The sequence below is a fragment of the Thunnus thynnus genome, chromosome 10, assembly GCF_963924715.1.
Source record: "Thunnus thynnus chromosome 10, fThuThy2.1, whole genome shotgun sequence".
Taxonomy (NCBI): domain Eukaryota; kingdom Metazoa; phylum Chordata; class Actinopteri; order Scombriformes; family Scombridae; genus Thunnus; species Thunnus thynnus.
In genome coordinates this window covers 24,723,228-24,732,216 of record NC_089526.1, presented here as the reverse complement: position 1 = coordinate 24,732,216, position 8,989 = coordinate 24,723,228, and positions in this window count along the sequence as shown.

Here is an 8,989-nt window from a genome sequence, read left to right as displayed (position 1 = left end):
TTTTGGGCCTTTTAGTTGTTGCTGCTGCATTTTCTTTATTTTAAAATCCCTTACATGTTATTTTCACTTTAATTTGGTGAAAAGATACAGGGTAATCCTATATATACAAATATATTGTAGAAAATATAGGATTGGCCTGGAAACTTGCAGCTTAATTTAGGGTTGATGTTGATAAAGGTTATTTGTCTTGTAGTGTGTGATACTAGACAAGAGTTCAAAAACTCCCTGAAACTTTTTACATTTTTATTCTTTGGTTCTTTGCACACACAGCAGACTCACTCCATCCTCTGATTAGTGTTTAAGAAGAGAAAGGAAGGAAAAAACATTTGGTCTGCACATTTCTGCCAAACTCTATGTCCAGTGGGAGTGTGTTTTTCTCTGTGTCCACACGTGCGCAGAGACAGTTCTTGTGATCATGCAATAAAGAGATGCTAAAAATAAAATCTTTTTAGAAGATATAAACTCTTGATGTTGTCAGAGGCCAAAAACTTTGATGATGCACCAACAGGAAATGATGCAGTGTTATTATTTAGTAATCTGATCCACCATCCAAGAAGCATTCAATTTCATGTCATGTCACAGTGTTCCTGTGGGTACCTCAGGCGCAATCACAAGTAGGTTCAAAAACAAAGGTGTAATAATGACATAAACAATGCTACCAAACTAATTGCAGCATATTTCCCTCGCAGCTCTTTGTTAATATCCCTTCATCTTTCTGTCTGTTCCCCTCCTTTCTCTGTCATCGTCTCATACATCTAAAGGGTATATGTATCACAATTGTTTTTTAGGAATTGATTTTGTCATCAGTTGTGAGAGAACTGTGGAGCACAAAACATGACATAATGGTGAAGTCATACAGTGATATTCTTGCCCAAAGACTGAACCCACATAGCAGGAATATGATCCTTACCCTGAAAAATTACGAGCCTATGCTTTTAAATGGCAATGCACATGAACAAATACATGAAAAAGGAGGAAATTATGTCAGGCAAGTGGCAGGGTAATTTACTTATTTGCACAGGGCAGTAATCTCAATAGACAATATTCCCTATACAGATACTAATTAAACACTCCAAACAAGAACAAACCAGAAACTACTTAATGTATGTCAGAAGCGTGCAGCACCCCATGTATTTACTCTCTGAAGCCTGCCGCACTCCAACTGCTCAGCCTACCCACTAATGTAGGTGCATTAATTAAACCAGCCAATAGGTGGCTGCAGCACATCTGGGAATCAGGTGACACAGTTTGTATCCAACTAATATCACAACTTGTATAGATCAATAAATTCTGAACTTCCTATTTCCACAGTCCAATTACAGTTCCAACCTCTCTAACATTATATTTCAAATTATTGGAGGAATACTTGATCACTTCCAAATTGAACTGCAGTTTAGAGAGTAAGATGCACCTGACAGTAACCCTAATCAAATTCAGATTTCCCAAGACTGAACCTTAACCCGAATGCCGTCCTAACCCTAAAATAATTATGAGCCAATTACAATTCCAGCCTTTCTGACATTATATTTCAAATTATTATCATTATTAGTATTATCTGTCATGTAGACGTCCACAACTCAATGAGCTCAATGAGCAGCTCTGAATTTTCATCGCTTTCTTACATCACAAAAGATGTTGTCAGTGTTACATCAAAAAACATGTCATCATTGAGCGGTTGCGAAATATCATGGCTTTGTTGCATCACAAAGGTTGGCCTCAAAGAGCATGTATTGAATTTCATGGCTTTGTGACATCACAAAGGATAAAATTTCATGGCTTGTTACATCACAAATTATTTCCTCAGTGTTACATCACAAAAAAGGTTTTAAGGGAGTTGATCTGAAGATTGATGGCTTTGATACATCAAAAAGGATGTACTCAATTGGCAGCTATAAAGTGTCATGGCTTTCTGACATCACATAGGTTGTCGTCAGTTAGCGGATGTGAAATATCATGGCTTTGTTACATCACAAAGGATGAAATTTCATGGCGTTGTTACATCACAAAGGATAAAATTTCATGGCTTGTTACATCACAAATTATTTCCTCAGTGTTACATCACAAAAAAGGTTTTAAGGGAGTTGATCTGAAGATTGATGGCTTTGATACATCAAAAAGGATGTACTCAATTGGCAGCTATAAAGTGTCATGGCTTTCTGACATCACATAGGTTGTCGTCAGTTAGCGGATGTGAAATTTCATGGCTATCTCACAAAGGATGTCGTCAATGGTACATCACAAAGGATGTACTCAGTGAACAATTATGAAATTGCATGGCGTTGTTACATCACAAAGGATGAAATTTCATGGCCTTTTTAGATCACAAAGGATGTCCTCTGTGTTACCTCACAAAAAATGTCTTCTGTGTCACACCAAAAAGGATGTCGTCAGAGTTACAACACAAAGGATGTTTTCAATGTCACACCACGAAAGACGTTTTCAGTGTTACATCAAAAAACATGTCCTCATTGAGCAAATGTAAAACATCATGGCTTTGTTGCATCACAAAGGATGAAATTTCATGGCTTTGTTACATCACAAAGGATGTCCTCAGTGTTACCTCACAAAAAATGTCTTCAGTGTCACACCAAAAAGGATGTCGTCAGAGTTACAACACAAAGGATGTTTTCAATGTCACACCACGAAAGACGTTTTCAGTGTTACATCAAAAAACATGTCCTCATTGAGCAGATGTAAAACATCATGTCTTTGTTACATCACAAAGGATGAAATTTCATGGCTTTGTTAAGGCACAAAGGATGAAATTTCATGTCTTTGTTACATCACAAAGGATGTACTCAGTGAACAATTATGAAATTTCATGGCGTTGTTGCATCACAAAGGATGAAATTTCATGGCTTTGTTGCATCACAAAGGATGTTTTCAGTGTCACACCACAAAAGATGTTGTTGTCAGTGTTACATCAAAAAACATGTCCTCATTGAGCAAATGTGAAATTTCATGGCTTTGTTACATCACAAAGCATGAAATTTCATGGCTTTTTTAGATCACAAAGGATGTCCTCAGTGTTACCTCACAAAAAATGTCTTCAGTGTCACATCACAAAGGATGTCTTCAGAGTTACATCACAAAGGATGTTTTCAATGTCACACCACGAAAGACGTTTTCAGTGTTACATCAAAAAAGATGTCCTCATTGAGCAGATGTGAAATATCATGGCTTTGTTGCATCACAAAGGATGAAATTTCATGTCTTTGTTAAGTCACAAAGGATGAAATTTCATGGCTTTGTTACATCACAAAGGATGTTTTCAATGTCACACCACAAAAGATGTTGTTGTCAGTGTTACATCAAAAAAGATGTCCTCATTGAGCAAATGTGAAATATCATGGCTTTGTTGCATCACAAAGTTTGTCCTCAACGAGCAACTATGAAATTTTATGGCTTTGTTACATCACAAAGGATGTTTTCAGTGTCACACCACAAAAGATGTTGTTGTCAGTGTTACATCAAAAAAGATGTCCTCATTGAGCAGATGTAAAACATCATGGCTTTGTTGCATCACAAAGGATGAAATTTTATGTCTTTGTTAGATCACAAAGGATGAAATTTCATGTCTTTGTTAAATCACAAAGGATGAAATTTCATGGCTTTTTTAGATCACAAAGGATGTCCTCAGTGTTACCTCACAAAAAATGTCTTCAGTGTCACATCACAAAGGATGTCGTCAGAGTTACATCACAAAGGATGTTTTCAATGTCACACCACGAAAGACGTTTTCAGTGTTACATCAAAAAAGATGTCCTCGTTGAGCAAATGTGAAATATCATGGCTTTGTTGCATCACAAAGTTTGTCCTCAATGAGCAGCTATGAAATTTCATGGCTTTTTTAGATCACAAAGGATGTCCTCTGTGTTACCTCACAAAAAATGTCTTCAGTGTCACATCACAAAGGATGTCGTCAGTTACATCACAAAGGATGTTTTCAATGTCACACCACGAAAGACGTTTTCAGTGTTACATCAAAAAAGATGTCCTCATTGAGCAGATGTGAAATATCATGGCTTTGTTGCATCACAATGGTTGTCCTCAATGAACAGCTATGAAATTTCGTGGCTTTGTTACATCACAAAGGATGAAATTTCATGTCTTTGTTAGATCACAAAGGATGAAATTTCATGTCTTTGTTAAATCACAAAGGATGAAATTTCATGGCTTTTTTAGATCACAAAGGATGAAATTTCATGGCTTTTTTAGATCACAAAGGTTGTCCTCAATGAGCAACTATGAAATTTCATGGCTTTGTTACATCACAAAGGATGAAATTTTATGTCTTTGTTAGATCACAAAGGATGAAATTTCATGGCTTTGTTAGGTCACAAAGGATGAAATTTCATGTCTTTGTTAGATCACAAAGGATGAAATTTCATGGCTTCTTTAGATCACAAAGGATGTCCTCAGTGTTACCTCACAAAAAATGTCTTCAGTGTCACATCACAAAGAATGTCGTCAGTTACATCACAAAGGATGTTTTCAATGTCACACTACGAAAGACGTTTTCAGTGTTACATCAAAAAAGATGTCCTCATTGAGCAGATGTGAAATATCATGGCTTTGTTGCATCACAAAGGTTGTCCTCAATGAGCAACTATGAAATTTCATGGCTTTGTTACATCACAAAGGATGAAATTTCATGTCTTTGTTAAGTCACAAAGGATGAAATTTCATGGCGTTGTTAGATCACAAAGGATGAAATTTCATGGCGTTGTTAGGTCACAAAGGATGAAATTTCATGGCTTTGTTAGATCACAAAGGATGTCCTCAGTGTTACCTCACAAAAAATGTCTTCAGTTTCACATCACAAAGGATGTCGTCAGTTACATCACAAAGGATGTTTTCAATGTCACACCACGAAAGACGTTTTCAGTGTTACATCAAAAAAGATGTCCTCATTGAGCAGATGTGAAATATCATGGCTTTGTTACATCACAACGGATGAAATTTCATGGCTTTGTTACATCACAAAGGATGAAATTTCATGGCTTTTTTAGATCACAAAGGATGAAATTTCATGGCTTTGTTACATTACAAAGGATGAAATTTCATGGCTTTTTTAGATCACAAAGGATGTCCTCTGTGTTACCTCACAAAAAATGTCTTCAGTGTCACATCACAAAGGATGAAATTTCATGTCTTTGTTACATCATAAAGGATGAAATTTCATGTCTTTGTTAGATCACAAAGGATGAAATTTCATGGCTTTGTTACATTACAAAGGATGAAATTTCATGGCTTTTTTAGATCACAAAGGATGTCCTCTGTGTTACCTCACAAAAAATGTCTTCAGTGTCACATCACAAAGGATGTCGTCAGAGTTACAACACAACAGATGTTTTCAATGTCACACCACGAAAGACGTTTTCAGTGTTACATCAAAAAACATGTCCTCATTGAGCAAATGTAAAACATCATGGCTTTGTTGCATCACAATGGTTGTCCTCAATGAACAGCTATGAAATTTCGTGGCTTTGTTACATCACAAAGGATGAAATTTCATGGCTTTGTTACATCACAAAGGATGAAATTTCATGTCTTTGTTACATCACAAAGGATGAAATTTCATGGCTTTCTTAGATCACAAAGGATGTCCTCTGTGTTACCTCACAAAACATGTCTTCTGTGTCACACCAAAAAGGATGTCGTCAGAGTTACAACACAAAGGATGTTTTCAATGTCACACCACGAAAGACGTTTTCAGTGTTACATCAAAAAAGATGTCCTCATTGAGCAAATGTGAAATATCATTGCTTTCTTGCATCACAAAGGATGAAATTTCATGGCTTTGTTAGATCACAAAGGAAGAAATTTCATGGCTTTGTTACATCACAAAGGATGTTTTCAATGTCACACCACAAAAGATGTTGTTGTCAGTGTTACATCAAAAAACATGTCCTCATTGAGCAGATGTGAAATTTCATGTCTTTGTTACATCACAAAGGATGAAATTTCATGTCTTTGTTAAATCACAAAGGATGAAATTTCATGGCTTTTTTATATCACAAAAAATGTCTTCAGTGTCACATCACAAAGGATGTCGTCAGTTACATCACAAAGGATGTTTTCAATGTCACACCACGAAAGACGTTTTCAGTGTTACATCAAAAAAGATGTCCTCGTTGAGCAAATGTGAAATATCATGGCTTTGTTGCATCACAAAGGTTGTCCTCAATGTTACCTCACAAAAAATGTCTTCAGTGTCACATCACAAAGGATGTCGTCAGTTACATCACAAAGGATGTTTTCAATGTCACACCACGAAAGACGTTTTCAGTGTTACATCAAAAAAGATGTCCTCATTGAGCAGATGTGAAATATCATGGCTTTGTTGCATCACAAAGGTTGTCCTCAATGAGCAACTATGAAATTTCATGGCTTTGTTACATCACAAAGGATGAAATTTTATGTCTTTGTTAGATCACAAAGGATGAAATTTCATGGCTTTGTTGTATCACAAAGGATGAAATTTCATGTCTTTGTTACATCACAAAGGATGAAATTTCATGTCTTTGTTAGATCACAAAGGATGAAATTTCATGGCTTTTTTAGATCACAAAGGATGAAATTTCATGTCTTTGTTACATCACAAAGGATGAAATTTCATGTCTTTGTTACATCACAAAGGATGAAATTTTATGTCTTTGTTACATCACAAAGGATGAAATTTCATGTCTTTGTTAGATCACAAAGGATGAAATTTCATGTCTTTATTAGGTCACAAAGGATGAAATTTCATGGCTTTGTTACATCACAAAGGATGAAATTTCATGTCTTTGTTAAGTCACAAAGGATGAAATTTCATGGCTTTTTTAGATCACAAAGGATGTCCTCTGTGTTACCTCACAAAAAATGTCTTCAGTGTCACATCACAAAGGATGTCGTCAGTTACATCACAAAGGATGTTTTCAATGTCACACCACGAAAGACGTTTTCAGTGTTACATCAAAAAAGATGTCCTCATTGAGCAGATGTGAAATATCATGGCTTTGTTGCATCACAAAGGATGAAATTTCATGTCTTTGTTAAGTCACAAAGGATGAAATTTCATGTCTTTGTTAGATCACAAAGGATGAAATTTCATGTCTTTGTTACATCACAAAGGATGAAATTTCATGTCTTTGTTAGATCACAAAGGATGAAATTTCATGTCTTTGTTAGATCACAAAGGATGAAATTTCATGTCTTTGTTAGGTCACAAAGGATGAAATTTCATGTCTTTGTTAGATCACAAAGGATGAAATTTCATGTCTTTGTTAGATCACAAAGGATGAAATTTCATGTCTTTATTAGGTCACAAAGGATGAAATTTCATGGCTTTGTTACATCACAAAGGATGAAATTTCATGTCTTTGTTAAGTCACAAAGGATGAAATTTCATGGCTTTTTTAGATCACAAAGAATGTCCTCTGTGTTACCTCACAAAAAATGTCTTCAGTGTCACATCACAAAGGATGTTTTCAGTTACATCACAAAGGATGTTTTCAATGTCACACCACGAAAGACGTTTTCAGTGTTACATCAAAAAAGATGTCCTCATTGAGCAGATGTGAAATTTCATGTCTTTGTTAGATCACAAAGGATGAAATTTCATGGCTTTGTTACATCACAAAGGATTAAATTTCATGGCTTTGTTAGATCACAAAGGATGAAATTTCATGTCTTTGTTACATCACAAAGGATTAAATTTCATGGCTTTGTTAAGTCACAAAGGATGAAATTTCATGTCTTTGTTAGGTCACAAAGGATGAAATTTCATGTCTTTGTTACATCACAAAGGATTAAATTTCATGGCTTTCTTAAGTCACAAAGGATGAAATTTCATGTCTTTGTTAAGTCAAAAAGGATGAAATTTCATGTCTTTGTTACATCACAAAGGATGAAATTTCATGTCTTTGTTAGATCACAAAGGATGAAATTTCATGTCTTTGTTAGGTCACAAAGGATGAAATTTCATGTCTTTGTTAGGTCACAAAGGATGAAATTTCATGTCTTTGTTAGGTCACAAAGGATGAAATTTCATGTCTTTGTTAGATCACAAAGGATGAAATTTCATGTCTTTGTTACATCACAAAGGATGAAATTTCATGTCTTTGTTAGGTCACAAAGGATGAAATTTCATGTCTTTGTTAGGTCACAAAGGATGAAATTTCATGTCTTTGTTAGGTCACAAAGGATGAAATTTCATGTCTTTGTTACGTCACAAAGGATGAAATTTCATGTCTTTGTTAGATCACAAAGGATGAAATTTCATGGCTTTTTTAGATCACAAAGGATGTCCTCTGTGTTACCTCACAAAAAATGTCTTCAGTGTCACATCACAAAGAATGTCGTCAGTTACATCACAAAGGATGTTTTCAATGTCACACCACGAAAGACGTTTTCAGTGTTACATCAAAAAAGATGTCCTCATTGAGCAGATGTGAAATATCATGGCTTTGTTACATCACAAAGGATGAAATTTCATGGCTTTGTACATCACAAAGGATGAAATTTCATGGCTTTTTTAGATCACAAAGGATGTCCTCTGTGTTACCTCACAAAACATGTCGTCAGTTACATCACAAAGGATGTTTTCAATGTCACACCACGAAAGACGTTTTCAGTGTTACATCAGAAAAGATGTCCTCATTGAGCAGATGTGAAATATCATGGCTTTGTTACATCACAAAGGATTAAATTTCATGGCTTTGTTAGATCACAAAGGATGAAATTTCATGTCTTTGTTACATCACAAAGGATTAAATTTCATGGCTTTGTTAGATCACAAAGGATGAAATTTCATGTCTTTGTTACATCACAAAGGATTAAATTTCATGGCTTTGTTAAGTCACAAAGGATGAAATTTCATGTCTTTGTTAGGTCACAAAGGATGAAATTTCATGTCTTTGTTACATCACAAAGGATTAAATTTCATGGCTTTGTTAAGTCACAAAGGATGAAATTTCATGTCTTTGTTAAGTCAAAAAGGATG